Here is a 27,301-nt window from a genome sequence, read left to right as displayed (position 1 = left end):
AAATATTGCCCGCAGCTATGAAGGTAATAAACTACATTTCCACACTGACCGTGGCAGTATCAGTTTTGAAGATTAACTTTGTCCCAGTGGCACAAGATTGGAACTTGACTGATTGATTAATTGATAGAGGATAACTATAGCTCTAAAAGATCCCCCTCCTTTCATACTCCACTCTATTCTCCTTTCCTCACTCAATTCCCTCAGTCATGATAATTTTACCAAAGTGAACTTTCTTTTCTGACCACTATCCATGTCTAGCATGGGTATACAAAGAATGCTAAATGCTGCCTCTGCAGGACACATTGTACTATAGGAAACCACCTTCTCCGCCTTGAGTTGTGCAGCTAATTCACCAAACTCTGCGTTCTGTGTTTGGGTCTGGGTTTTGGTTACTTTTATGGATGGCCATTGCCTTTCTTCCCCATGCCTCCGTCTTGTCCACAGCTGCCATCACAGGTCCCAGCATATTGAGAGAGAGTATTCAGGACTTTCAAATAATAGATTGAGAATGTGCTTGGAAATATTTAGAAAGGTTTTAAAAGAGAACTGTTACTTAATGGCCAAAATCAGATTAGCAGCTGAATAATTCTTGGAATCTTTGCTGGATATTAAAAAGATGGTTGCCAACGGGATGGCTTTCTCACTTGCTTCACATAGAGCCTTATAGTTGTAATCCGGGGGCACAGATTATGCTTCCAAAGCACGTCTCTGTGCTATATGTCTCCTGGAAGAAGTCTTCTTTGGAAAACCCTTTGAGAAAGTTGATGGGAAAAAGGCCTTGCTTTCACAAGAAAAAAAAAGAAGGTTTAATCAAACATTCTAGGGGATCAAATAAACTGAGAATGACCCTGTGAAGTAAATAAGATAGACACATATAGTATCTCCTTTTTAAACTGCCAGAGAAGCAAATACAAATTTTAGGTTGATGAATTTTCAGTCAACATATATTTAATATATAGTGGTTGTTCTTGTGTGATTTATGTGCCATAACGCAAGAGATGTAGATTCGGTGCAATAATGATGAGGCACATAAGATAGTTTTCCAATTCTAGAGCTAAAATAGGCACTGCTGAGATTCGAACTCAGGATCTCCTGTTTACTAGACAGGCGCTTTAACCAACTAAGCCACAGCACCACAACATACTGGCTCATGCCTTGTTTTACGTTTTCCAAATAATGGCAGATTGGACCTTTCTCTATCCAAGAGATACATCATTGGAGGATTAATTGACATCAATCCATCCTTGTTTTACGTTTTCCAAATGGTGGCAGATTGGACCTTTCTCTATCCAAGAGATACATCATTGGAGGATTAATTGACATCAATCCATCTTTATAGCAAATACACCTTAGTTGTCAACAAACATTCAAATATTGCCCGCAGCTATGAAGGTAATAAACTACATTTCCACACTGGCAGTGGCAGTATCAGTTTTGAAGATTAACTTTGTCCCAGTGGCACAAGATTGGAATTGACTGATTGATTAATTGATAGAGGATAACTATAGCTCTAAAAGATCCCCCTCCTTTCATACTCCACTCTATTCTCCTTTCCTCACTCAATTCCCTCAGTCATGATAATTTTACCAAAGTGAACTTTCTTTTCTGACCACTATCCATGTCTAGCATGGGTATACAAAGAATGCTAAATGCTGCCTCGGCAGGACACATTGTACTATAGGAAACCACCTTCTCCGCCTTGAGTTGTGCAGCTAATTCACCAAACTCTGCGTTCTGTGTTTGGGTCTGGGTTTTGGTTACTTTTATGGATGGCCATTGCCTTTCTTCCCCATGCCTCCGTCTTGTCCACAGCTGCCATCACAGGTCCCAGCATATTGAGAGAGAGTATTCAGGACTTTCAAATAATAGATTGAGAATGTGCTTGGAAATATTTAGAAAGGTTTTAAAAGAGAACTGTTACTTAATGGCCAAAATCAGATTAGCAGCTGAATAATTCTTGGAATCTTTGCTGGATATTAAAAAGATGGTTGCCAACGGGATGGCTTTCTCACTTGCTTCACGTAGAGCCTTATAGTTGTAATCCGGGGGCACAGATTATGCTTCCAAAGCACGTCTCTGTGCTATATGTCTCCTGGAAGAAGTCTTCTTTGGAAAACCCTTTGAGAAAGTTGATGGGAAAAAGGCCTTGCTTTCACAAGAAAAAAAAAGAAGGTTTAATCAAACATTCTAGGGGATCAAATAAACTGAGAATGACCCTGTGAAGTAAATAAGATAGACACATATAGTATCTCCTTTTTAAACTGCCAGAGAAGCAAATACAAATTTTAGGTTGATGAATTTTCAGTCAACATATATTTAATATATAGTGGTTGTTCTTGTGTGATTTATGTGCCATAACGCAAGAGATGTAGATTCGGTGCAATAATGATGAGGCACATAAGATAGTTTTCCAATTCTAGAGCTAAAATAGGCACTGCTGAGATTCGAACTCAGGATCTCCTGTTTACTAGACAGGCGCTTTAACCAACTAAGCCACAGCACCACAACATACTGGCTCATGCCTTGTTTTACGTTTTCCAAATAATGGCAGATTGGACCTTTCTCTATCCAAGAGATACATCATTGGAGGATTAATTGACATCAATCCATCCTTGTTTTACGTTTTCCAAATGGTGGCAGATTGGACCTTTCTCTATCCAAGAGATACATCATTGGAGGATTAATTGACATCAATCCATCTTTATAGCAAATACATCTCAGTTGTCAACAAACATTCAAATATTGCCCGCAGCTATGAAGGTAATAAACTACATTTCCACACTGACCGTGGCAGTATCAGTTTTGAAGATTAACTTTGTCCCAGTGGCACAAGATTGGAACTTGACTGATTGATTAATTGATAGAGGATAACTATAGCTCTAAAAGATCCCCCTCCTTTCATACTCCACTCTATTCTCCTTTCCTCACTCAATTCCCTCAGTCATGATAATTTTACCAAAGTGAACTTTCTTTTCTGACCACTATCCATGTCTAGCATGGGTATACAAAGAATGCTAAATGCTGCCTCTGCAGGACACATTGTACTATAGGAAACCACCTTCTCCGCCTTGAGTTGTGCAGCTAATTCACCAAACTCTGCGTTCTGTGTTTGGGTCTGGGTTTTGGTTACTTTTATGGATGGCCATTGCCTTTCTTCCCCATGCCTCCGTCTTGTCCACAGCTGCCATCACAGGTCCCAGCATATTGAGAGAGAGTATTCAGGACTTTCAAATAATAGATTGAGAATGTGCTTGGAAATATTTAGAAAGGTTTTAAAAGAGAACTGTTACTTAATGGCCAAAATCAGATTAGCAGCTGAATAATTCTTGGAATCTTTGCTGGATATTAAAAAGATGGTTGCCAACGGGATGGCTTTCTCACTTGCTTCACGTAGAGCCTTATAGTTGTAATCCGGGGGCACAGATTATGCTTCCAAAGCACGTCTCTGTGCTATATGTCTCCTGGAAGAAGTCTTCTTTGGAAAACCCTTTGAGAAAGTTGATGGGAAAAAGGCCTTGCTTTCACAAGAAAAAAAAAGAAGGTTTAATCAAACATTCTAGGGGATCAAATAAACTGAGAATGACCCTGTGAAGTAAATAAGATAGACACATATAGTATCTCCTTTTTAAACTGCCAGAGAAGCAAATACAAATTTTAGGTTGATGAATTTTCAGTCAACATATATTTAATATATAGTGGTTGTTCTTGTGTGATTTATGTGCCATAACGCAAGAGATGTAGATTCGGTGCAATAATGATGAGGCACATAAGATAGTTTTCCAATTCTAGAGCTAAAATAGGCACTGCTGAGATTCGAACTCAGGATCTCCTGTTTACTAGACAGGCGCTTTAACCAACTAAGCCACAGCACCACAACATACTGGCTCATGCCTTGTTTTACGTTTTCCAAATAATGGCAGATTGGACCTTTCTCTATCCAAGAGATACATCATTGGAGGATTAATTGACATCAATCCATCCTTGTTTTACGTTTTCCAAATGATGGCAGATTGGACCTTTCTCTATCCAAGAGATACATCACTGGAGGATTAATTGACATCAATCCATCCTTGTTTTACGTTTTCCAAATGGTGGCAGATTGGACCTTTCTCTATCCAAGAGATACATCATTGGAGGATTAATTGACATCAATCCATCTTTATAGCAAATACATCTCAGTTGTCAACAAACATTCAAATATTGCCCGCAGCTATGAAGGTAATAAACTACATTTCCACACTGACCGTGGCAGTATCAGTTTTGAAGATTAACTTTGTCCCAGTGGCACAAGATTGGAACTTGACTGATTGATTAATTGATAGAGGATAACTATAGCTCTAAAAGATCCCCCTCCTTTCATACTCCACTCTATTCTCCTTTCCTCACTCAATTCCCTCAGTCATGATAATTTTACCAAAGTGAACTTTCTTTTCTGACCACTATCCATGTCTAGCATGGGTATACAAAGAATGCTAAATGCTTCCTCTGCAGGACACATTGTACTATAGGAAACCACCTTCTCCGCCTTGAGTTGTGCAGCTAATTCACCAAACTCTGCGTTCTGTGTTTGGGTCTGGGTTTTGGTTACTTTTATGGATGGCCATTGCCTTTCTTCCCCATGCCTCCGTCTTGTCCACAGCTGCCATCACAGGTCCCAGCATATTGAGAGAGAGTATTCAGGACTTTCAAATAATAGATTGAGAATGTGCTTGGAAATATTTAGAAAGGTTTTAAAAGAGAACTGTTACTTAATGGCCAAAATCAGATTAGCAGCTGAATAATTCTTGGAATCTTTGCTGGATATTAAAAAGATGGTTGCCAACGGGATGGCTTTCTCACTTGCTTCACATAGAGCCTTATAGTTGTAATCCGGGGGCACAGATTATGCTTCCAAAGCACGTCTCTGTGCTATATGTCTCCTGGAAGAAGTCTTCTTTGGAAAACCCTTTGAGAAAGTTGATGGGAAAAAGGCCTTGCTTTCACAAGAAAAAAAAAGAAGGTTTAATCAAACATTCTAGGGGATCAAATAAACTGAGAATGACCCTGTGAAGTAAATAAGATAGACACATATAGTATCTCCTTTTTAAACTGCCAGAGAAGCAAATACAAATTTTAGGTTGATGAATTTTCAGTCAACATATATTTAATATATAGTGGTTGTTCTTGTGTGATTTATGTGCCATAACGCAAGAGATGTAGATTCGGTGCAATAATGATGAGGCACATAAGATAGTTTTCCAATTCTAGAGCTAAAATAGGCACTGCTGAGATTCGAACTCAGGATCTCCTGTTTACTAGACAGGCGCTTTAACCAACTAAGCCACAGCACCACAACATACTGGCTCATGCCTTGTTTTACTTTTTCCAAATAATGGCAGATTGGACCTTTCTCTATCCAAGAGATACATCATTGGAGGATTAATTGACATCAATCCATCCTTGTTTTACGTTTTCCAAATGGTGGCAGATTGGACCTTTCTCTATCCAAGAGATACATCATTGGAGGATTAATTGACATCAATCCATCTTTATAGCAAATACATCTCAGTTGTCAACAAACATTCAAATATTGCCCGCAGCTATGAAGGTAATAAACTACATTTCCACACTGACCGTGGCAGTATCAGTTTTGAAGATTAACTTTGTCCCAGTGGCACAAGATTGGAACTTGACTGATTGATTAATTGATAGAGGATAACTATAGCTCTAAAAGATCCCCCTCCTTTCATACTCCACTCTATTCTCCTTTCCTCACTCAATTCCCTCAGTCATGATAATTTTACCAAAGTGAACTTTCTTTTCTGACCACTATCCATGTCTAGCATGGGTATACAAAGAATGCTAAATGCTGCCTCTGCAGGACACATTGTACTATAGGAAACCACCTTCTCCGCCTTGAGTTGTGCAGCTAATTCACCAAACTCTGCGTTCTGTGTTTGGGTCTGGGTTTTGGTTACTTTTATGGATGGCCATTGCCTTTCTTCCCCATGCCTCCGTCTTGTCCACAGCTGCCATCACAGGTCCCAGCATATTGAGAGAGAGTATTCAGGACTTTCAAATAATAGATTGAGAATGTGCTTGGTAATATTTAGAAAGGTTTTAAAAGAGAACTGTTACTTAATGGCCAAAATCAGATTAGCAGCTGAATAATTCTTGGAATCTTTGCTGGATATTAAAAAGATGGTTGCCAACGGGATGGCTTTCTCACTTGCTTCACGTAGAGCCTTATAGTTGTAATCCGGGGGCACAGATTATGCTTCCAAAGCACGTCTCTGTGCTATATGTCTCCTGGAAGAAGTCTTCTTTGGAAAACCCTTTGAGAAAGTTGATGGGAAAAAGGCCTTGCTTTCACAAGAAAAAAAAAGAAGGTTTAATCAAACATTCTAGGGGATCAAATAAACTGAGAATGACCCTGTGAAGTAAATAAGATAGACACATATAGTATCTCCTTTTTAAACTGCCAGAGAAGCAAATACAAATTTTAGGTTGATGAATTTTCAGTCAACATATATTTAATATATAGTGGTTGTTCTTGTGTGATTTATGTGCCATAACGCAAGAGATGTAGATTCGGTGCAATAATGATGAGGCACATAAGATAGTTTTCCAATTCTAGAGCTAAAATAGGCACTGCTGAGATTCGAACTCAGGATCTCCTGTTTACTAGACAGGCGCTTTAACCAACTAAGCCACAGCACCACAACATACTGGCTCATGCCTTGTTTTACGTTTTCCAAATAATGGCAGATTGGACCTTTCTCTATCCAAGAGATACATCATTGGAGGATTAATTGACATCAATCCATCCTTGTTTTACGTTTTCCAAATGGTGGCAGATTGGACCTTTCTCTATCCAAGAGATACATCATTGGAGGATTAATTGACATCAATCCATCTTTATAGCAAATACATCTCAGTTGTCAACAAACATTCAAATATTGCCCGCAGCTATGAAGGTAATAAACTACATTTCCACACTGACCGTGGCAGTATCAGTTTTGAAGATTAACTTTGTCCCAGTGGCACAAGATTGGAACTTGACTGATTGATTAATTGATAGAGGATAACTATAGCTCTAAAAGATCCCCCTCCTTTCATACTCCACTCTATTCTCCTTTCCTCACTCAATTCCCTCAGTCATGATAATTTTACCAAAGTGAACTTTCTTTTCTGACCACTATCCATGTCTAGCATGGGTATACAAAGAATGCTAAATGCTGCCTCTGCAGGACACATTGTACTATAGGAAACCACCTTCTCCGCCTTGAGTTGTGCAGCTAATTCACCAAACTCTGCGTTCTGTGTTTGGGTCTGGGTTTTGGTTACTTTTATGGATGGCCATTGCCTTTCTTCCCCATGCCTCTGTATTGTCCACAGCTGCCATCACAGGTCCCAGCACATTGAGAGAGAGTATTCAGGACTTTCAAATAATAGATTGAGAATGTGCTTGGAAATATTTAGAAAGGTTTTAAAAGAGAACTGTTACTTAATGGCCAAAATCAGATTAGCAGCTGAATAATTCTTGGAATCTTTGCTGGATATTAAAAAGATGGTTGCCAACGGGATGGCTTTCTCACTTGCTTCACGTAGAGCCTTATAGTTGTAATCCGGGGGCACAGATTATGCTTCCAAAGCACGTCTCTGTGCTATATGTCTCCTGGAAGAAGTCTTCTTTGGAAAACCCTTTGAGAAAGTTGATGGGAAAAAGGCCTTGCTTTCACAAGAAAAAAAAAGAAGGTTTAATCAAACATTCTAGGGGATCAAATAAACTGAGAATGACCCTGTGAAGTAAATAAGATAGACACATATAGTATCTCCTTTTTAAACTGCCAGAGAAGCAAATACAAATTTTAGGTTGATGAATTTTCAGTCAACATATATTTAATATATAGTGGTTGTTCTTGTGTGATTTATGTGCCATAACGCAAGAGATGTAGATTCGGTGCAATAATGATGAGGCACATAAGATAGTTTTCCAATTCTAGAGCTAAAATAGGCACTGCTGAGATTCGAACTCAGGATCTCCTGTTTACTAGACAGGCGCTTTAACCAACTAAGCCACAGCACCACAACATACTGGCTCATGCCTTGTTTTACGTTTTCCAAATAATGGCAGATTGGACCTTTCTCTATCCAAGAGATACATCATTGGAGGATTAATTGACATCAATCCATCCTTGTTTTACGTTTTCCAAATGGTGGCAGATTGGACCTTTCTCTATCCAAGAGATACATCATTGGAGGATTAATTGACATCAATTAATCTTTATAGCAAATACATCTCAGTTGTCAACAAACATTCAAATATTGCCCGCAGCTATGAAGGTAATAAACTACATTTCCACACTGACCGTGGCAGTATCAGTTTTGAAGATTAACTTTGTCCCAGTGGCACAAGATTGGAACTTGACTGATTGATTAATTGATAGAGGATAACTATAGCTCTAAAAGATCCCCCTCCTTTCATACTCCACTCTATTCTCCTTTCCTCACTCAATTCTCTCAGTCATGATAATTTTACCAAAGTGAACTTTCTTTTCTGACCACTATCCATGTCTAGCATGGGTATACAAAGAATGCTAAATGCTGCCTCTGCAGGACACATTGTACTATAGGAAACCACCTTCTCCGCCTTGAGTTGTGCAGCTAATTCACCAAACTCTGCGTTCTGTGTTTGGGTCTGGGTTTTGGTTACTTTTATGGATGGCCATTGCCTTTCTTCCCCATGCCTCCGTCTTGTCCACAGCTGCCATCACAGGTCCCAGCATATTGAGAGAGAGTATTCAGGACTTTCAAATAATAGATTGAGAATGTGCTTGGAAATATTTAGAAAGGTTTTAAAAGAGAACTGTTACTTAATGGCCAAAATCAGATTAGCAGCTGAATAATTCTTGGAATCTTTGCTGGATATTAAAAAGATGGTTGCCAACGGGATGGCTTTCTCACTTGCTTCACGTAGAGCCTTATAGTTGTAATCCGGGGGCACAGATTATGCTTCCAAAGCACGTCTCTGTGCTATATGTCTCCTGGAAGAAGTCTTCTTTGGAAAACCCTTTGAGAAAGTTGATGGGAAAAAGGCCTTGCTTTCACAAGAAAAAAAAAAGAAGGTTTAATCAAACATTCTAGGGGATCAAATAAACTGAGAATGACCCTGTGAAGTAAATAAGATAGACACATATAGTATCTCCTTTTTAAACTGCCAGAGAAGCAAATACAAATTTTAGGTTGATGAATTTTCAGTCAACATATATTTAATATATAGTGGTTGTTCTTGTGTGATTTATGTGCCATAACGCAAGAGATGTAGATTCGGTGCAATAATGATGAGGCACATAAGATAGTTTTCCAATTCTAGAGCTAAAATAGGCACTGCTGAGATTCGAACTCAGGATCTCCTGTTTACTAGACAGGCGCTTTAACCAACTAAGCCACAGCACCACAACATACTGGCTCATGCCTTGTTTTACGTTTTCCAAATAATGGCAGATTGGACCTTTCTCTATCCAAGAGATACATCATTGGAGGATTAATTGACATCAATCCATCCTTGTTTTACGTTTTCCAAATGGTGGCAGATTGGACCTTTCTCTATCCAAGAGATACATCATTGGAGGATTAATTGACATCAATCCATCTTTATAGCAAATACATCTCAGTTGTCAACAAACATTCAAATATTGCCCGCTGCTATGAAGGTAATAAACTACATTTCCACACTGACCGTGGCAGTATCAGTTTTGAAGATTAACTTTGTCCCAGTGGCACAAGATTGGAACTTGACTGATTGATTAATTGATAGAGGATAACTATAGCTCTAAAAGATCCCCCTCCTTTCATACTCCACTCTATTCTCCTTTCCTCACTCAATTCCCTCAGTCATGATAATTTTACCAAAGTGAACTTTCTTTTCTGACCACTATCCATGTCTAGCATGGGTATACAAAGAATGCTAAATGCTGCCTCTGCAGGACACATTGTACTATAGGAAACCACCTTCTCCGCCTTGAGTTGTGCAGCTAATTCACCAAACTCTGCGTTCTGTGTTTGGGTCTGGGTTTTGGTTACTTTTATGGATGGCCATTGCCTTTCTTCCCCATGCCTCCGTCTTGTCCACAGCTGCCATCACAGGTCCCAGCATATTGAGAGAGAGTATTCAGGACTTTCAAATAATAGATTGAGAATGTGCTTGGAAATATTTAGAAAGGTTTTAAAAGAGAACTGTTACTTAATGGCCAAAATCAGATTAGCAGCTGAATAATTCTTGGAATCTTTGCTGGATATTAAAAAGATGGTTGCCAACGGGATGGCTTTCTCACTTGCTTCACGTAGAGCCTTATAGTTGTAATCCGGGGGCACAGATTATGCTTCCAAAGCACGTCTCTGTGCTATATGTCTCCTGGAAGAAGTCTTCTTTGGAAAACCCTTTGAGAAAGTTGATGGGAAAAAGGCCTTGCTTTCACAAGAAAAAAAAAGAAGGTTTAATCAAACATTCTAGGGGATCAAATAAACTGAGAATGACCCTGTGAAGTAAATAAGATAGACACATATAGTATCTCCTTTTTAAACTGCCAGAGAAGCAAATACAAATTTTAGGTTGATGAATTTTCAGTCAACATATATTTAATATATAGTGGTTGTTCTTGTGTGATTTATGTGCCATAACGCAAGAGATGTAGATTCGGTGCAATAATGATGAGGCACATAAGATAGTTTTCCAATTCTAGAGCTAAAATAGGCACTGCTGAGATTCGAACTCAGGATCTCCTGTTTACTAGACAGGCGCTTTAACCAACTAAGCCACAGCACCACAACATACTGGCTCATGCCTTGTTTTACGTTTTCCAAATAATGGCAGATTGGACCTTTCTCTATCCAAGAGATACATCATTGGAGGATTAATTGACATCAATCCATCCTTGTTTTACGTTTTCCAAATGGTGGCAGATTGGACCTTTCTCTATCCAAGAGATACATCATTGGAGGATTAATTGACATCAATCCATCTTTATAGCAAATACATCTCAGTTGTCAACAAACATTCAAATATTGCCCGCAGCTATGAAGGTAATAAACTACATTTCCACACTGACCGTGGCAGTATCAGTTTTGAAGATTAACTTTGTCCCAGTGGCACAAGATTGGAACTTGACTGATTGATTAATTGATAGAGGATAACTATAGCTCTAAAAGATCCCCCTCCTTTCATACTCCACTCTATTCTCCTTTCCTCACTCAATTCCCTCAGTCATGATAATTTTACCAAAGTGAACTTTCTTTTCTGACCACTATCCATGTCTAGCATGGGTATACAAAGAATGCTAAATGCTGCCTCTGCAGGACACATTGTACTATAGGAAACCACCTTCTCCGCCTTGAGTTGTGCAGCTAATTCACCAAACTCTGCGTTCTGTGTTTGGGTCTGGGTTTTGGTTACTTTTATGGATGGCCATTGCCTTTCTTCCCCATGCCTCCGTCTTGTCCACAGCTGCCATCACAGGTCCCAGCATATTGAGAGAGAGTATTCAGGACTTTCAAATAATAGATTGAGAATGTGCTTGGAAATATTTAGAAAGGTTTTAAAAGAGAACTGTTACTTAATGGCCAAAATCAGATTAGCAGCTGAATAATTCTTGGAATCTTTGCTGGATATTAAAAAGATGGTTGCCAACGGGATGGCTTTCTCACTTGCTTCACGTAGAGCCTTATAGTTGTAATCCGGGGGCACAGATTATGCTTCCAAAGCACGTCTCTGTGCTATATGTCTCCTGGAAGAAGTCTTCTTTGGAAAACCCTTTGAGAAAGTTGATGGGAAAAAGGCCTTGCTTTCACAAGAAAAAAAAAGAAGGTTTAATCAAACATTCTAGGGGATCAAATAAACTGAGAATGACCCTGTGAAGTAAATAAGATAGACACATATAGTATCTCCTTTTTAAACTGCCAGAGAAGCAAATACAAATTTTAGGTTGATGAATTTTCAGTCAACATATATTTAATATATAGTGGTTGTTCTTGTGTGATTTATGTGCCATAACGCAAGAGATGTAGATTCGGTGCAATAATGATGAGGCACATAAGATAGTTTTCCAATTCTAGAGCTAAAATAGGCACTGCTGAGATTCGAACTCAGGATCTCCTGTTTACTAGACAGGCGCTTTAACCAACTAAGCCACAGCACCACAACATACTGGCTCATGCCTTGTTTTACGTTTTCCAAATAATGGCAGATTGGACCTTTCTCTATCCAAGAGATACATCATTGGAGGATTAATTGACATCAATCCATCCTTGTTTTACGTTTTCCAAATGGTGGCAGATTGGACCTTTCTCTATCCAAGAGATACATCATTGGAGGATTAATTGACATCAATCCATCTTTATAGCAAATACATCTCAGTTGTCAACAAACATTCAAATATTGCCCGCAGCTATGAAGGTAATAAACTACATTTCCACACTGACCGTGGCAGTATCAGTTTTGAAGATTAACTTTGTCCCAGTGGCACAAGATTGGAACTTGACTGATTGATTAATTGATAGAGGATAACTATAGCTCTAAAAGATCCCCCTCCTTTCATACTCCACTCTATTCTCCTTTCCTCACTCAATTCCCTCAGTCATGATAATTTTACCAAAGTGAACTTTCTTTTCTGACCACTATCCATGTCTAGCATGGGTATACAAAGAATGCTAAATGCTGCCTCTGCAGGACAAATTGTACTATAGGAAACCACCTTCTCCGCCTTGAGTTGTGCAGCTTATTCACCAAACTCTGCGTTCTGTGTTTGGGTCTGGGTTTTGGTTACTTTTATGGATGGCCATTGCCTTTCTTCCCCATGCCTCCGTCTTGTCCACAGCTGCCATCACAGGTCCCAGCATATTGAGAGAGAGTATTCAGGACTTTCAAATAATAGATTGAGAATGTGCTTGGAAATATTTAGAAAGGTTTTAAAAGAGAACTGTTACTTAATGGCCAAAATCAGATTAGCAGCTGAATAATTCTTGGAATCTTTGCTGGATATTAAAAAGATGGTTGCCAACGGGATGGCTTTCTCACTTGCTTCACGTAGAGCCTTATAGTTGTAATCCGGGGGCACAGATTATGCTTCCAAAGCACGTCTCTGTGCTATATGTCTCCTGGAAGAAGTCTTCTTTGGAAAACCCTTTGAGAAAGTTGATGGGAAAAAGGCCTTGCTTTCACAAGAAAAAAAAAGAAGGTTTAATCAAACATTCTAGGGGATCAAATAAACTGAGAATGACCCTGTGAAGTAAATAAGATAGACACATATAGTATCTCCTTTTTAAACTGCCAGAGAAGCAAATACAAATTTTAGGTTGATGAATTTTCAGTCAACATATATTTAATATATAGTGGTTGTTCTTGTGTGATTTATGTGCCATAACGCAAGAGATGTAGATTCGGTGCAATAATGATGAGGCACATAAGATAGTTTTCCAATTCTAGAGCTAAAATAGGCACTGCTGAGATTCGAACTCAGGATCTCCTGTTTACTAGACAGGCGCTTTAACCAACTAAGCCACAGCATCACAACATACTGGCTCATGCCTTGTTTTACGTTTTCCAAATAATGGCAGATTGGACCTTTCTCTATCCAAGAGATACATCATTGGAGGATTAATTGACATCAATCCATCCTTGTTTTACGTTTTCCAAATGGTGGCAGATTGGACCTTTCTCTATCCAAGAGATACATCATTGGAGGATTAATTGACATCAATCCATCTTTATAGCAAATACATCTCAGTTGTCAACAAACATTCAAATATTGCCCGCAGCTATGAAGGTAATAAACTACATTTCCACACTGACCGTGGCAGTATCAGTTTTGAAGATTAACTTTGTCCCAGTGGCACAAGATTGGAACTTGACTGATTGATTAATTGATAGAGGATAACTATAGCTCTAAAAGATCCCCCTCCTTTCATACTCCACTCTATTCTCCTTTCCTCACTCAATTCCCTCAGTCATGATAATTTTACCAAAGTGAACTTTCTTTTCTGACCACTATCCATGTCTAGCATGGGTATACAAAGAATGCTAAATGCTGCCTCTGCAGGACACATTGTACTATAGGAAACCACCTTCTCCGCCTTGAGTTGTGCAGCTAATTCACCAAACTCTGCGTTCTGTGTTTGGGTCTGGGTTTTGGTTACTTTTATGGATGGCCATTGCCTTTCTTCCCCATGCCTCCGTCTTGTCCACAGCTGCCATCACAGGTCCCAGCATATTGAGAGAGAGTATTCAGGACTTTCAAATAATAGATTGAGAATGTGCTTGGAAATATTTAGAAAGGTTTTAAAAGAGAACTGTTACTTAATGGCCAAAATCAGATTAGCAGCTGAATAATTCTTGGAATCTTTGCTGGATATTAAAAAGATGGTTGCCAACGGGATGGCTTTCTCACTTGCTTCACGTAGAGCCTTATAGTTGTAATCCGGGGGCACAGATTATGCTTCCAAAGCACGTCTCTGTGCTATATGTCTCCTGGAAGAAGTCTTCTTTGGAAAACCCTTTGAGAAAGTTGATGGGAAAAAGGCCTTGCTTTCACAAGAAAAAAAAAGAAGGTTTATTCAAACATTCTAACGGATCAAATAAACTGAGAATGACCCTGTGAAGTAAATAAGATAGACACATATAGTATCTCCTTTTTAAACTGCCAGAGAAGCAAATACAAATTTTAGGTTGATGAATTTTCAGTCAACATATATTTAATATATAGTGGTTGTTCTTGTGTGATTTATGTGCCATAACGCAAGAGATGTAGATTCGGTGCAATAATGATGAGGCACATAAGATAGTTTTCCAATTCTAGAGCTAAAATAGGCACTGCTGAGATTCGAACTCAGGATCTCCTGTTTACTAGACAGGCGCTTTAACCAACTAAGCCACAGCACCACAACATACTGGCTCATGCCTTGTTTTACGTTTTCCAAATAATGGCAGATTGGACCTTTCTCTATCCAAGAGATACATCATTGGAGGATTAATTGACATCAATCCATCCTTGTTTTACGTTTTCCAAATGGTGGCAGATTGGACCTTTCTCTATCCAAGAGATACATCATTGGAGGATTAATTGACATCAATCCATCTTTATAGCAAATACATCTCAGTTGTCAACAAACATTCAAATATTGCCCGCAGCTATGAAGGTAATAAACTACATTTCCACACTGACCGTGGCAGTATCAGTTTTGAAGATTAACTTTGTCCCAGTGGCACAAGATTGGAACTTGACTGATTGATTAATTGATAGAGGATAACTATAGCTCTAAAAGATCCCCCTCCTTTCATACTCCACTCTATTCTCCTTTCCTCACTCAATTCCCTCAGTCATGATAATTTTACCAAAGTGAACTTTCTTTTCTGACCACTATCCATGTCTAGCATGGGTATACAAAGAATGCTAAATGCTGCCTCTGCAGGACACATTGTACTATAGGAAACCACCTTCTCCGCCTTGAGTTGTGCAGCTAATTCACCAAACTCTGCGTTCTGTGTTTGGGTCTGGGTTTTGGTTACTTTTATGGATGGCCATTGCCTTTCTTCCCCATGCCTCCGTCTTGTCCACAGCTGCCATCACAGGTCCCAGCATATTGAGAGAGAGTATTCAGGACTTTCAAATAATAGATTGAGAATGTGCTTGGAAATATTTAGAAAGGTTTTAAAAGAGAACTGTTACTTAATGGCCAAAATCAGATTAGCAGCTGAATAATTCTTGGAATCTTTGCTGGATATTAAAAAGATGGTTGCCAACGGGATGGCTTTCTCACTTGCTTCACGTAGAGCCTTATAGTTGTAATCCGGGGGCACAGATTATGCTTCCAAAGCACGTCTCTGTGCTATATGTCTCCTGGAAGAAGTCTTCTTTGGAAAACCCTTTGAGAAAGTTGATGGGAAAAAGGCCTTGCTTTCACAAGAAAAAAAAAGAAGGTTTAATCAAACATTCTAGGGGATCAAATAAACTGAGAATGACCCTGTGAAGTAAATAAGATAGACACATATAGTATCTCCTTTTTAAACTGCCAGAGAAGCAAATACAAATTTTAGGTTGATGAATTTTCAGTCAACATATATTTAATATATAGTGGTTGTTCTTGTGTGATTTATGTGCCATAACGCAAGAGATGTAGATTCGGTGCAATAATGATGAGGCACATAAGATAGTTTTCCAATTCTAGAGCTAAAATAGGCACTGCTGAGATTCGAACTCAGGATCTCCTGTTTACTAGACAGGCGCTTTAACCAACTAAGCCACAGCATCACAACATACTGGCTCATGCCTTGTTTTACGTTTTCCAAATAATGGCAGATTGGACCTTTCTCTATCCAAGAGATACATCATTGGAGGATTAATTGACATCAATCCATCCTTGTTTTACGTTTTCCAAATGGTGGCAGATTGGACCTTTCTCTATCCAAGAGATACATCATTGGAGGATTAATTGACATCAATCCATCTTTATAGCAAATACATCTCAGTTGTCAACAAACATTCAAATATTGCCCGCAGCTATGAAGGTAATAAACTACATTTCCACACTGACCGTGGCAGTATCAGTTTTGAAGATTAACTTTGTCCCAGTGGCACAAGATTGGAACTTGACTGATTGATTAATTGATAGAGGATAACTATAGCTCTAAAAGATCCCCCTCCTTTCATACTCCACTCTATTCTCCTTTCCTCACTCAATTCCCTCAGTCATGATAATTTTACCAAAGTGAACTTTCTTTTCTGACCACTATCCATGTCTAGCATGGGTATACAAAGAATGCTAAATGCTGCCTCTGCAGGACACATTGTACTATAGGAAACCACCTTCTCCGCCTTGAGTTGTGCAGCTAATTCACCAAACTCTGCGTTCTGTGTTTGGGTCTGGGTTTTGGTTACTTTTATGGATGGCCATTGCCTTTCTTCCCCATGCCTCCGTCTTGTCCACAGCTGCCATCACAGGTCCCAGCATATTGAGAGAGAGTATTCAGGACTTTCAAATAATAGATTGAGAATGTGCTTGGAAATATTTAGAAAGGTTTTAAAAGAGAACTGTTACTTAATGGCCAAAATCAGATTAGCAGCTGAATAATTCTTGGAATCTTTGCTGGATATTAAAAAGATGGTTGCCAACGGGATGGCTTTCTCACTTGCTTCACGTAGAGCCTTATAGTTGTAATCCGGGGGCACAGATTATGCTTCCAAAGCACGTCTCTGTGCTATATGTCTCCTGGAAGAAGTCTTCTTTGGAAAACCCTTTGAGAAAGTTGATGGGAAAAAGGCCTTGCTTTCACAAGAAAAAAAAAGAAGGTTTATTCAAACATTCTAGGGGATCAAATAAACTGAGAATGACCCTGTGAAGTAAATAAGATAGACACATATAGTATCTCCTTTTTAAACTGCCAGAGAAGCAAATACAAATTTTAGGTTGATGAATTTTCAGTCAACATATATTTAATATATAGTGGTTGTTCTTGTGTGATTTATGTGCCATAACGCAAGAGATGTAGATTCGGTGCAATAATGATGAGGCACATAAGATAGTTTTCCAATTCTAGAGCTAAAATAGGCACTGCTGAGATTCGAACTCAGGATCTCCTGTTTACTAGACAGGCGCTTTAACCAACTAAGCCACAGCACCACAACATACTGGCTCATGCCTTGTTTTACGTTTTCCAAATAATGGCAGATTGGACCTTTCTCTATCCAAGAGATACATCATTGGAGGATTAATTGACATCAATCCATCCTTGTTTTACGTTTTCCAAATGGTGGCAGATTGGACCTTTCTCTATCCAAGAGATACATCATTGGAGGATTAATTGACATCAATCCATCTTTATAGCAAATACATCTCAGTTGTCAACAAACATTCAAATATTGCCCGCAGCTATGAAGGTAATAAACTACATTTCCACACTGACCGTGGCAGTATCAGTTTTGAAGATTAACTTTGTCCCAGTGGCACAAGATTGGAACTTGACTGATTGATTAATTGATAGAGGATAACTATAGCTCTAAAAGATCCCCCTCCTTTCATACTCCACTCTATTCTCCTTTCCTCACTCAATTCCCTCAGTCATGATAATTTTACCAAAGTGAACTTTCTTTTCTGACCACTATCCATGTCTAGCATGGGTATACAAAGAATGCTAAATGCTGCCTCTGCAGGACACATTGTACTATAGGAAACCACCTTCTCCGCCTTGAGTTGTGCAGCTAATTCACCAAACTCTGCGTTCTGTGTTTGGGTCTGGGTTTTGGTTACTTTTATGGATGGCCATTGCCTTTCTTCCCCATGCCTCCGTCTTGTCCACAGCTGCCATCACAGGTCCCAGCATATTGAGAGAGAGTATTCAGGACTTTCAAATAATAGATTGAGAATGTGCTTGGAAATATTTAGAAAGGTTTTAAAAGAGAACTGTTACTTAATGGCCAAAATCAGATTAGCAGCTGAATAATTCTTGGAATCTTTGCTGGATATTAAAAAGATGGTTGCCAACGGGATGGCTTTCTCACTTGCTTCACGTAGAGCCTTATAGTTGTAATCCGGGGGCACAGATTATGCTTCCAAAGCACGTCTCTGTGCTATATGTCTCCTGGAAGAAGTCTTCTTTGGAAAACCCTTTGAGAAAGTTGATGGGAAAAAGGCCTTGCTTTCACAAGAAAAAAAAAGAAGGTTTAATCAAACATTCTAGGGGATCAAATAAACTGAGAATGACCCTGTGAAGTAAATAAGATAGACACATATAGTATCTCCTTTTTAAACTGCCAGAGAAGCAAATACAAATTTTAGGTTGATGAATTTTCAGTCAACATATATTTAATATATAGTGGTTGTTCTTGTGTGATTTATGTGCCATAACGCAAGAGATGTAGATTCGGTGCAATAATGATGAGGCACATAAGATAGTTTTCCAATTCTAGAGCTAAAATAGGCACTGCTGAGATTCGAACTCAGGATCTCCTGTTTACTAGACAGGCGCTTTAACCAACTAAGCCACAGCACCACAACATACTGGCTCATGCCTTGTTTTACGTTTTCCAAATAATGGCAGATTGGACCTTTCTCTATCCAAGAGATACATCATTGGAGGATTAATTGACATCAATCCATCCTTGTTTTACGTTTTCCAAATGGTGGCAGATTGGACCTTTCTCTATCCAAGAGATACATCATTGGAGGATTAATTGACATCAATCCATCTTTATAGCAAATACATCTCAGTTGTCAACAAACATTCAAATATTGCCCGCAGCTATGAAGGTAATAAACTACATTTCCACACTGACCGTGGCAGTATCAGTTTTGAAGATTAACTTTGTCCCAGTGGCACAAGATTGGAACTTGACTGATTGATTAATTGATAGAGGATAACTATAGCTCTAAAAGATCCCCCTCCTTTCATACTCCACTCTATTCTCCTTTCCTCACTCAATTCCCTCAGTCATGATAATTTTACCAAAGTGAACTTTCTTTTCTGACCACTATCCATGTCTAGCATGGGTATACAAAGAATGCTAAATGCTGCCTCTGCAGGACACATTGTACTATAGGAAACCACCTTCTCCGCCTTGAGTTGTGCAGCTAATTCACCAAACTCTGCGTTCTGTGTTTGGGTCTGGGTTTTGGTTACTTTTATGGATGGCCATTGCCTTTCTTCCCCATGCCTCCGTCTTGTCCACAGCTGCCATCACAGGTCCCAGCATATTGAGAGAGAGTATTCAGGACTTTCAAATAATAGATTGAGAATGTGCTTGGAAATATTTAGAAAGGTTTTAAAAGAGAACTGTTACTTAATGGCCAAAATCAGATTAGCAGCTGAATAATTCTTGGAATCTTTGCTGGATATTAAAAAGATGGTTGCCAACGGGATGGCTTTCTCACTTGCTTCACGTAGAGCCTTATAGTTGTAATCCGGGGGCACAGATTATGCTTCCAAAGCACGTCTCTGTGCTATATGTCTCCTGGAAGAAGTCTTCTTTGGAAAACCCTTTGAGAAAGTTGATGGGAAAAAGGCCTTGCTTTCACAAGAAAAAAAAAGAAGGTTTATTCAAACATTCTAGGGGATCAAATAAACTGAGAATGACCCTGTGAAGTAAATAAGATAGACACATATAGTATCTCCTTTTTAAACTGCCAGAGAAGCAAATACAAATTTTAGGTTGATGAATTTTCAGTCAACATATATTTAATATATAGTGGTTGTTCTTGTGTGATTTATGTGCCATAACGCAAGAGATGTAGATTCGGTGCAATAATGATGAGGCACATAAGATAGTTTTCCAATTCTAGAGCTAAAATAGGCACTGCTGAGATTCGAACTCAGGATCTCCTGTTTACTAGACAGGCGCTTTAACCAACTAAGCCACAGCACCACAACATACTGGCTCATGCCTTGTTTTACGTTTTCCAAATAATGGCAGATTGGACCTTTCTCTATCCAAGAGATACATCATTGGAGGATTAATTGACATCAATCCATCCTTGTTTTACGTTTTCCAAATGGTGGCAGATTGGACCTTTCTCTATCCAAGAGATACATCATTGGAGGATTAATTGACATCAATCCATCTTTATAGCAAATACATCTCAGTTGTCAACAAACATTCAAATATTGCCCGCAGCTATGAAGGTAATAAACTACATTTCCACACTGACCGTGGCAGTATCAGTTTTGAAGATTAACTTTGTCCCAGTGGCACAAGATTGGAACTTGACTGATTGATTAATTGATAGAGGATAACTATAGCTCTAAAAGATCCCCCTCCTTTCATACTCCACTCTATTCTCCTTTCCTCACTCAATTCCCTCAGTCATGATAATTTTACCAAAGTGAACTTTCTTTTCTGACCACTATCCATGTCTAGCATGGGTATACAAAGAATGCTAAATGCTGCCTCTGCAGGACACATTGTACTATAGGAAACCACCTTCTCCGCCTTGAGTTGTGCAGCTAATTCACCAAACTCTGCGTTCTGTGTTTTGGTCTGGGTTTTGGTTACTTTTATGGATGGCCATTGCCTTTCTTCCCCATGCCTCCGTCTTGTCCACAGCTGCCATCACAGGTCCCAGCATATTGAGAGAGAGTATTCAGGACTTTCAAATAATAGATTGAGAATGTGCTTGGAAATATTTAGAAAGGTTTTAAAAGAGATCTGTTACTTAATGGCCAAAATCAGATTAGCAGCTGAATAATTCTTGGAATCTTTGCTGGATATTAAAAAGATGGTTGCCAACGGGATGGCTTTCTCACTTGCTTCACGTAGAGCCTTATAGTTGTAATCCGGGGGCACAGATTATGCTTCCAAAGCACGTCTCTGTGCTATATGTCTCCTGGAAGAAGTCTTCTTTGGAAAACCCTTTGAGAAAGTTGATGGGAAAAAGGCCTTGCTTTCACAAGAAAAAAAAAGAAGGTTTAATCAAACATTCTAGGGGATCAAATAAACTGAGAATGACCCTGTGAAGTAAATAAGATAGACACATATAGTATCTCCTTTTTAAACTGCCAGAGAAGCAAATACAAATTTTAGGTTGATGAATTTTCAGTCAACATATATTTAATATATAGTGGTTGTTCTTGTGTGATTTATGTGCCATAACGCAAGAGATGTAGATTCGGTGCAATAATGATGAGGCACATAAGATAGTTTTCCAATTCTAGAGCTAAAATAGGCACTGCTGAGATTCGAACTCAGGATCTCCTGTTTACTAGACAGGCGCTTTAACCAACTAAGCCACAGCACCACAACATACTGGCTCATGCCTTGTTTTACGTTTTCCAAATAATGGCAGATTGGACCTTTCTCTATCCAAGAGATACATCATTGGAGGATTAATTGACATCAATCCATCCTTGTTTTACGCTTTCCAAATGGTGGCAGATTGGACCTTTCTCTATCCAAGAGATACATAATTGGAGGATTAATTGACATCAATCCATCTTTATAGCAAATACATCTCAGTTGTCAACAAACATTCAAATATTGCCCGCAGCTATGAAGGTAATAAACTACATTTCCACACTGACCGTGGCAGTATCAGTTTTGAAGATTAACTTTGTCCCAGTGGCACAAGATTGGAACTTGACTGATTGATTAATTGATAGAGGATAACTATAGCTCTAAAAGATCCCCCTCCTTTCATACTCCACTCTATTCTCCTTTCCTCACTCAATTCCCTCAGTCATGATAATTTTACCAAAGTGAACTTTCTTTTCTGACCACTATCCATGTCTAGCATGGGTATACAAAGAATGCTAAATGCTGCCTCTGCAGGACACATTGTACTATAGGAAACCACCTTCTCCGCCTTGAGTTGTGCAGCTAATTCACCAAACTCTGCGTTCTGTGTTTTGGTCTGGGTTTTGGTTACTTTTATGGATGGCCATTGCCTTTCTTCCCCATGCCTCCGTCTTGTCCACAGCTGCCATCACAGGTCCCAGCATATTGAGAGAGAGTATTCAGGACTTTCAAATAATAGATTGAGAATGTGCTTGGAAATATTTAGAAAGGTTTTAAAAGAGAACTGTTCCTTAATGGCAAAAATCAGATTAGCAGCTGAATAATTCTTGGAATCTTTGCTGGATATTAAAAAGATGGTTGCCAACGGGATGGCTTTCTCACTTGCTTCACGTAGAGCCTTATAGTTGTAATCCGGGGGCACAGATTATGCTTCCAAAGCACGTCTCTGTGCTATATGTCTCCTGGAAGAAGTCTTCTTTGGAAAACCCTTTGAGAAAGTTGATGGGAAAAAGGCCTTGCTTTCACAAGAAAAAAAAAGAAGGTTTAATCAAACATTCTAGGGGATCAAATAAACTGAGAATGACCCTGTGAAGTAAATAAGATAGACACATATAGTATCTCCTTTTTAAACTGCCAGAGAAGCAAATACAAATTTTAGGTTGATGAATTTTCAGTCAACATATATTTAATATATAGTGGTTGTTCTTGTGTGATTTATGTGCCATAACGCAAGAGATGTAGATTCGGTGCAATAATGATGAGGCACATAAGATAGTTTTCCAATTCTAGAGCTAAAATAGGCACTGCTGAGATTCGAACTCAGGATCTCCTGTTTACTAGACAGGCGCTTTAACCAACTAAGCCACAGCACCACAACATACTGGCTCATGCCTTGTTTTACTTTTTCCAAATAATGGCAGATTGGACCTTTCTCTATCCAAGAGATACATCATTGGAGGATTAATTGACATCAATCCATCCTTGTTTTACGTTTTCCAAATGGTGGCAGATTGGACCTTTCTCTATCCAAGAGATACATCATTGGAGGATTAATTGACATCAATCCATCTTTATAGCAAATACATCTCAGTTGTCAACAAACATTCAAATATTGCCCGCAGCTATGAAGGTAATAAACTACATTTCCACACTGACCGTGGCAGTATCAGTTTTGAAGATTAACTTTGTCCCAGTGGCACAAGATTGGAACTTGACTGATTGATTAATTGATAGAGGATAACTATAGCTCTAAAAGATCCCCCTCCTTTCATACTCCACTCTATTCTCCTTTCCTCACTCAATTCCCTCAGTCATGATAATTTTACCAAAGTGAACTTTCTTTTCTGACCACTATCCATGTCTAGCATGGGAATACAAAGAATGCTAAATGCTGCCTCTGCAGGACACATTGTACTATAGGAAACCACCTTCTCCGCCTTGAGTTGTGCAGCTAATTCACCAAACTCTGCGTTCTGTGTTTGGGTCTGGGTTTTGGTTACTTTTATGGATGGCCATTGCCTTTCTTCCCCATGCCTCCGTCTTGTCCACAGCTGCCATCACAGGTCCCAGCATATTGAGAGAGAGTATTCAGGACTTTCAAATAATAGATTGAGAATGTGCTTGGAAATATTTAGAAAGGTTTTAAAAGAGAACTGTTACTTAATGGCCAAAATCAGATTAGCAGCTGAATAATTCTTGGAATCTTTGCTGGATATTAAAAAGATGGTTGCCAACGGGATGGCTTTCTCACTTGCTTCACGTAGAGCCTTATAGTTGTAATCCGGGGGCACAGATTATGCTTCCAAAGCACGTCTCTGTGCTATATGTCTCCTGGAAGAAGTCTTCTTTGGAAAACCCTTTGAGAAAGTTGATGGGAAAAAGGCCTTGCTTTCACAAGAAAAAAAAAGAAGGTTTAATCAAACATTCTAGGGGATCAAATAAACTGAGAATGACCCTGTGAAGTAAATAAGATAGACACATATAGTATCTCCTTTTTAAACTGCCAGAGAAGCAAATACAAATTTTAGGTTGATGAATTTTCAGTCAACATATATTTAATATATAGTGGTTGTTCTTGTGTGATTTATGTGCCATAACGCAAGAGATGTAGATTCGGTGCAATAATGATGAGGCACATAAGATAGTTTTCCAATTCTAGAGCTAAAATAGGCACTGCTGAGATTCGAACTCAGGATCTCCTGTTTACTAGACAGGCGCTTTAACCAACTAAGCCACAGCACCACAACATACTGGCTCATGCCTTGTTTTACTTTTTCCAAATAATGGCAGATTGGACCTTTCTCTATCCAAGAGATACATCATTGGAGGATTAATTGACATCAATCCATCCTTGTTTTACGTTTTCCAAATGGTGGCAGATTGGACCTTTCTCTATCCAAGAGATACATCATTGGAGGATTAATTGACATCAATCCATCTTTATAGCAAATACATCTCAGTTGTCAACAAACATTCAAATATTGCCCGCAGCTATGAAGGTAATAAACTACATTTCCACACTGACCGTGGCAGTATCAGTTTTGAAGATTAACTTTGTCCCAGTGGCACAAGATTGGAACTTGACTGATTGATTAATTGATAGAGGATAACTATAGCTCTAAAAGATCCCCCTCCTTTCATACTCCACTCTATTCTCCTTTCCTCACTCAATTCCCTCAGTCATGATAATTTTACCAAAGTGAACTTTCTTTTCTGACCACTATCCATGTCTAGCATGGGTATACAAAGAATGCTAAATGCTGCCTCTGCAGGACACATTGTACTATAGGAAACCACCTTCTCCGCCTTGAGTTGTGCAGCTAATTCACCAAACTCTGCGTTCTGTGTTTGGGTCTGGGTTTTGGTTACTTTTATGGATGGCCATTGCCTTTCTTCCCCATGCCTCCGTCTTGTCCACAGCTGCCATCACAGGTCCCAGCATATTGAGAGAGAGTATTCAGGACTTTCAAATAATAGATTGAGAATGTGCTTGGAAATATTTAGAAAGGTTTTAAAAGAGAACTGTTACTTAATGGCCAAAATCAGATTAGCAGCTGAATAATTCTTGGAATCTTTGCTGGATATTAAAAAGATGGTTGCCAACGGGATGGCTTTCTCACTTGCTTCACGTAGAGCCTTATAGTTGTAATCCGGGGGCACAGATTATGCTTCCAAAGCACGTCTCTGTGCTATATGTCTCCTGGAAGAAGTCTTCTTTGGAAAACCCTTTGAGAAAGTTGATGGGAAAAAGGCCTTGCTTTCACAAGAAAAAAAAAGAAGGTTTATTCAAACATTCTAGGGGATCAAATAAACTGAGAATGACCCTGTGAAGTAAATAAGATAGACACATATAGTATCTCCTTTTTAAACTGCCAGAGAAGCAAATACAAATTTTAGGTTGATGAATTTTCAGTCAACATATATTTAATATATAGTGGTTGTTCTTGTGTGATTTATGTGCCATAACGCAAGAGATGTAGATTCGGTGCAATAATGATGAGGCACATAAGATAGTTTTCCAATTCTAGAGCTAAAATAGGCACTGCTGAGATTCGAACTCAGGATCTCCTGTTTACTAGACAGGCGCTTTAACCAACTAAGCCACAGCACCACAACATACTGGCTCATGCCTTGTTTTACGTTTTCCAAATAATGGCAGATTGGACCTTTCTCTATCCAAGAGATACATCATTGGAGGATTAATTGACATCAATCCATCCTTGTTTTACGTTTTCCAAATGGTGGCAGATTGGACCTTTCTCTATCCAAGAGATACATCATTGGAGGATTAATTGACATCAATCCATCTTTATAGCAAATACATCTCAGTTGTCAACAAACATTCAAATATTGCCCGCAGCTATGAAGGTAATAAACTACATTTCCACACTGACCGTGGCAGTATCAGTTTTGAAGATTAACTTTGTCCCAGTGGCACAAGATTGGAACTTGACTGATTGATTAATTGATAGAGGATAACTATAGCTCTAAAAGATCCCCCTCCTTTCATACTCCACTCTATTCTCCTTTCCTCACTCAATTCCCTCAGTCATGATAATTTTACCAAAGTGAACTTTCTTTTCTGACCACTATCCATGTCTAGCATGGGTATACAAAGAATGCTAAATGCTGCCTCTGCAGGACACATTGTACTATAGGAAACCACCTTCTCCGCCTTGAGTTGTGCAGCTAATTCACCAAACTCTGCGTTCTGTGTTTGGGTCTGGGTTTTGGTTACTTTTATGGATGGCCATTGCCTTTCTTCCCCATGCCTCCGTCTTGTCCACAGCTGCCATCACAGGTCCCAGCATATTGAGAGAGAGTATTCAGGACTTTCAAATAATAGATTGAGAATGTGCTTGGAAATATTTAGAAAGGTTTTAAAAGAGAACTGTTACTTAATGGCCAAAATCAGATTAGCAGCTGAATAATTCTTGGAATCTTTGCTGGATATTAAAAAGATGGTTGCCAACGGGATGGCTTTCTCACTTGCTTCACGTAGAGCCTTATAGTTGTAATCCGGGGGCACAGATTATGCTTCCAAAGCACGTCTCTGTGCTATATGTCTCCTGGAAGAAGTCTTCTTTGGAAAACCCTTTGAGAAAGTTGATGGGAAAAAGGCCTTGCTTTCACAAGAAAAAAAAAGAAGGTTTAATCAAACATTCTAGGGGATCAAATAAACTGAGAATGACCCTGTGAAGTAAATAAGATAGACACATATAGTATCTCCTTTTTAAACTGCCAGAGAAGCAAATACAAATTTTAGGTTGATGAATTTTCAGTCAACATATATTTAATATATAGTGGTTGTTCTTGTGTGATTTATGTGCCATAACGCAAGAGATGTAGATTCGGTGCAATAATGATGAGGCACATAAGATAGTTTTCCAATTCTAGAGCTAAAATAGGCACTGCTGAGATTCGAACTCAGGATCTCCTGTTTACTAGACAGGCGCTTTAACCAACTAAGCCACAGCACCACAACATACTGGCTCATGCCTTGTTTTACGTTTTCCAAATAATGGCAGATTGGACCTTTCTCTATC

The 27,301-nt window shown here is 39.0% G+C and overlaps 20 non-coding genes across 20 annotated transcripts; all 20 read right to left on the bottom strand.

The window, feature by feature from the left end:
• Positions 1-1,061: 1,061 nt before the first annotated feature.
• Positions 1,062-1,135, bottom strand: TRNAT-AGU (transfer RNA threonine (anticodon AGU)). Its single transcript has one exon. It is a non-coding gene; the product is annotated as a tRNA-Thr (tRNA).
• A 1,294-nt stretch (positions 1,136-2,429) lies between these two features.
• TRNAT-AGU (transfer RNA threonine (anticodon AGU)) lies at positions 2,430-2,503 on the bottom strand. The gene has a single exon. It is a non-coding gene; the product is annotated as a tRNA-Thr (tRNA).
• Positions 2,504-3,798: 1,295 nt separating this feature from the next.
• On the bottom strand, positions 3,799-3,872 carry TRNAT-AGU (transfer RNA threonine (anticodon AGU)). Its single transcript has one exon. It is a non-coding gene; the product is annotated as a tRNA-Thr (tRNA).
• A 1,384-nt stretch (positions 3,873-5,256) lies between these two features.
• TRNAT-AGU (transfer RNA threonine (anticodon AGU)) lies at positions 5,257-5,330 on the bottom strand. The gene has a single exon. It is a non-coding gene; the product is annotated as a tRNA-Thr (tRNA).
• A 1,295-nt stretch (positions 5,331-6,625) lies between these two features.
• TRNAT-AGU (transfer RNA threonine (anticodon AGU)) lies at positions 6,626-6,699 on the bottom strand. Its single transcript has one exon. It is a non-coding gene; the product is annotated as a tRNA-Thr (tRNA).
• A 1,295-nt stretch (positions 6,700-7,994) lies between these two features.
• Positions 7,995-8,068, bottom strand: TRNAT-AGU (transfer RNA threonine (anticodon AGU)). Its single transcript has one exon. It is a non-coding gene; the product is annotated as a tRNA-Thr (tRNA).
• A 1,296-nt stretch (positions 8,069-9,364) lies between these two features.
• Positions 9,365-9,438, bottom strand: TRNAT-AGU (transfer RNA threonine (anticodon AGU)). Its single transcript has one exon. It is a non-coding gene; the product is annotated as a tRNA-Thr (tRNA).
• Positions 9,439-10,733: 1,295 nt separating this feature from the next.
• TRNAT-AGU (transfer RNA threonine (anticodon AGU)) lies at positions 10,734-10,807 on the bottom strand. Its single transcript has one exon. It is a non-coding gene; the product is annotated as a tRNA-Thr (tRNA).
• A 1,295-nt stretch (positions 10,808-12,102) lies between these two features.
• Positions 12,103-12,176, bottom strand: TRNAT-AGU (transfer RNA threonine (anticodon AGU)). The gene has a single exon. It is a non-coding gene; the product is annotated as a tRNA-Thr (tRNA).
• Positions 12,177-13,471: 1,295 nt separating this feature from the next.
• On the bottom strand, positions 13,472-13,545 carry TRNAT-AGU (transfer RNA threonine (anticodon AGU)). The gene has a single exon. It is a non-coding gene; the product is annotated as a tRNA-Thr (tRNA).
• Positions 13,546-14,840: 1,295 nt separating this feature from the next.
• Positions 14,841-14,914, bottom strand: TRNAT-AGU (transfer RNA threonine (anticodon AGU)). Its single transcript has one exon. It is a non-coding gene; the product is annotated as a tRNA-Thr (tRNA).
• A 1,295-nt stretch (positions 14,915-16,209) lies between these two features.
• TRNAT-AGU (transfer RNA threonine (anticodon AGU)) lies at positions 16,210-16,283 on the bottom strand. The gene has a single exon. It is a non-coding gene; the product is annotated as a tRNA-Thr (tRNA).
• A 1,295-nt stretch (positions 16,284-17,578) lies between these two features.
• On the bottom strand, positions 17,579-17,652 carry TRNAT-AGU (transfer RNA threonine (anticodon AGU)). The gene has a single exon. It is a non-coding gene; the product is annotated as a tRNA-Thr (tRNA).
• Positions 17,653-18,947: 1,295 nt separating this feature from the next.
• TRNAT-AGU (transfer RNA threonine (anticodon AGU)) lies at positions 18,948-19,021 on the bottom strand. Its single transcript has one exon. It is a non-coding gene; the product is annotated as a tRNA-Thr (tRNA).
• Positions 19,022-20,316: 1,295 nt separating this feature from the next.
• TRNAT-AGU (transfer RNA threonine (anticodon AGU)) lies at positions 20,317-20,390 on the bottom strand. The gene has a single exon. It is a non-coding gene; the product is annotated as a tRNA-Thr (tRNA).
• A 1,295-nt stretch (positions 20,391-21,685) lies between these two features.
• On the bottom strand, positions 21,686-21,759 carry TRNAT-AGU (transfer RNA threonine (anticodon AGU)). The gene has a single exon. It is a non-coding gene; the product is annotated as a tRNA-Thr (tRNA).
• A 1,295-nt stretch (positions 21,760-23,054) lies between these two features.
• Positions 23,055-23,128, bottom strand: TRNAT-AGU (transfer RNA threonine (anticodon AGU)). Its single transcript has one exon. It is a non-coding gene; the product is annotated as a tRNA-Thr (tRNA).
• Positions 23,129-24,423: 1,295 nt separating this feature from the next.
• Positions 24,424-24,497, bottom strand: TRNAT-AGU (transfer RNA threonine (anticodon AGU)). Its single transcript has one exon. It is a non-coding gene; the product is annotated as a tRNA-Thr (tRNA).
• A 1,295-nt stretch (positions 24,498-25,792) lies between these two features.
• On the bottom strand, positions 25,793-25,866 carry TRNAT-AGU (transfer RNA threonine (anticodon AGU)). The gene has a single exon. It is a non-coding gene; the product is annotated as a tRNA-Thr (tRNA).
• A 1,295-nt stretch (positions 25,867-27,161) lies between these two features.
• On the bottom strand, positions 27,162-27,235 carry TRNAT-AGU (transfer RNA threonine (anticodon AGU)). The gene has a single exon. It is a non-coding gene; the product is annotated as a tRNA-Thr (tRNA).
• Between the last annotated feature and the right edge of the window lie 66 nt (positions 27,236-27,301).

This window comes from Pelobates fuscus, chromosome 3, assembly GCF_036172605.1.
Source record: "Pelobates fuscus isolate aPelFus1 chromosome 3, aPelFus1.pri, whole genome shotgun sequence".
Taxonomy (NCBI): domain Eukaryota; kingdom Metazoa; phylum Chordata; class Amphibia; order Anura; family Pelobatidae; genus Pelobates; species Pelobates fuscus.
This window is presented reverse-complemented; position numbering and strand designations above follow the sequence as displayed.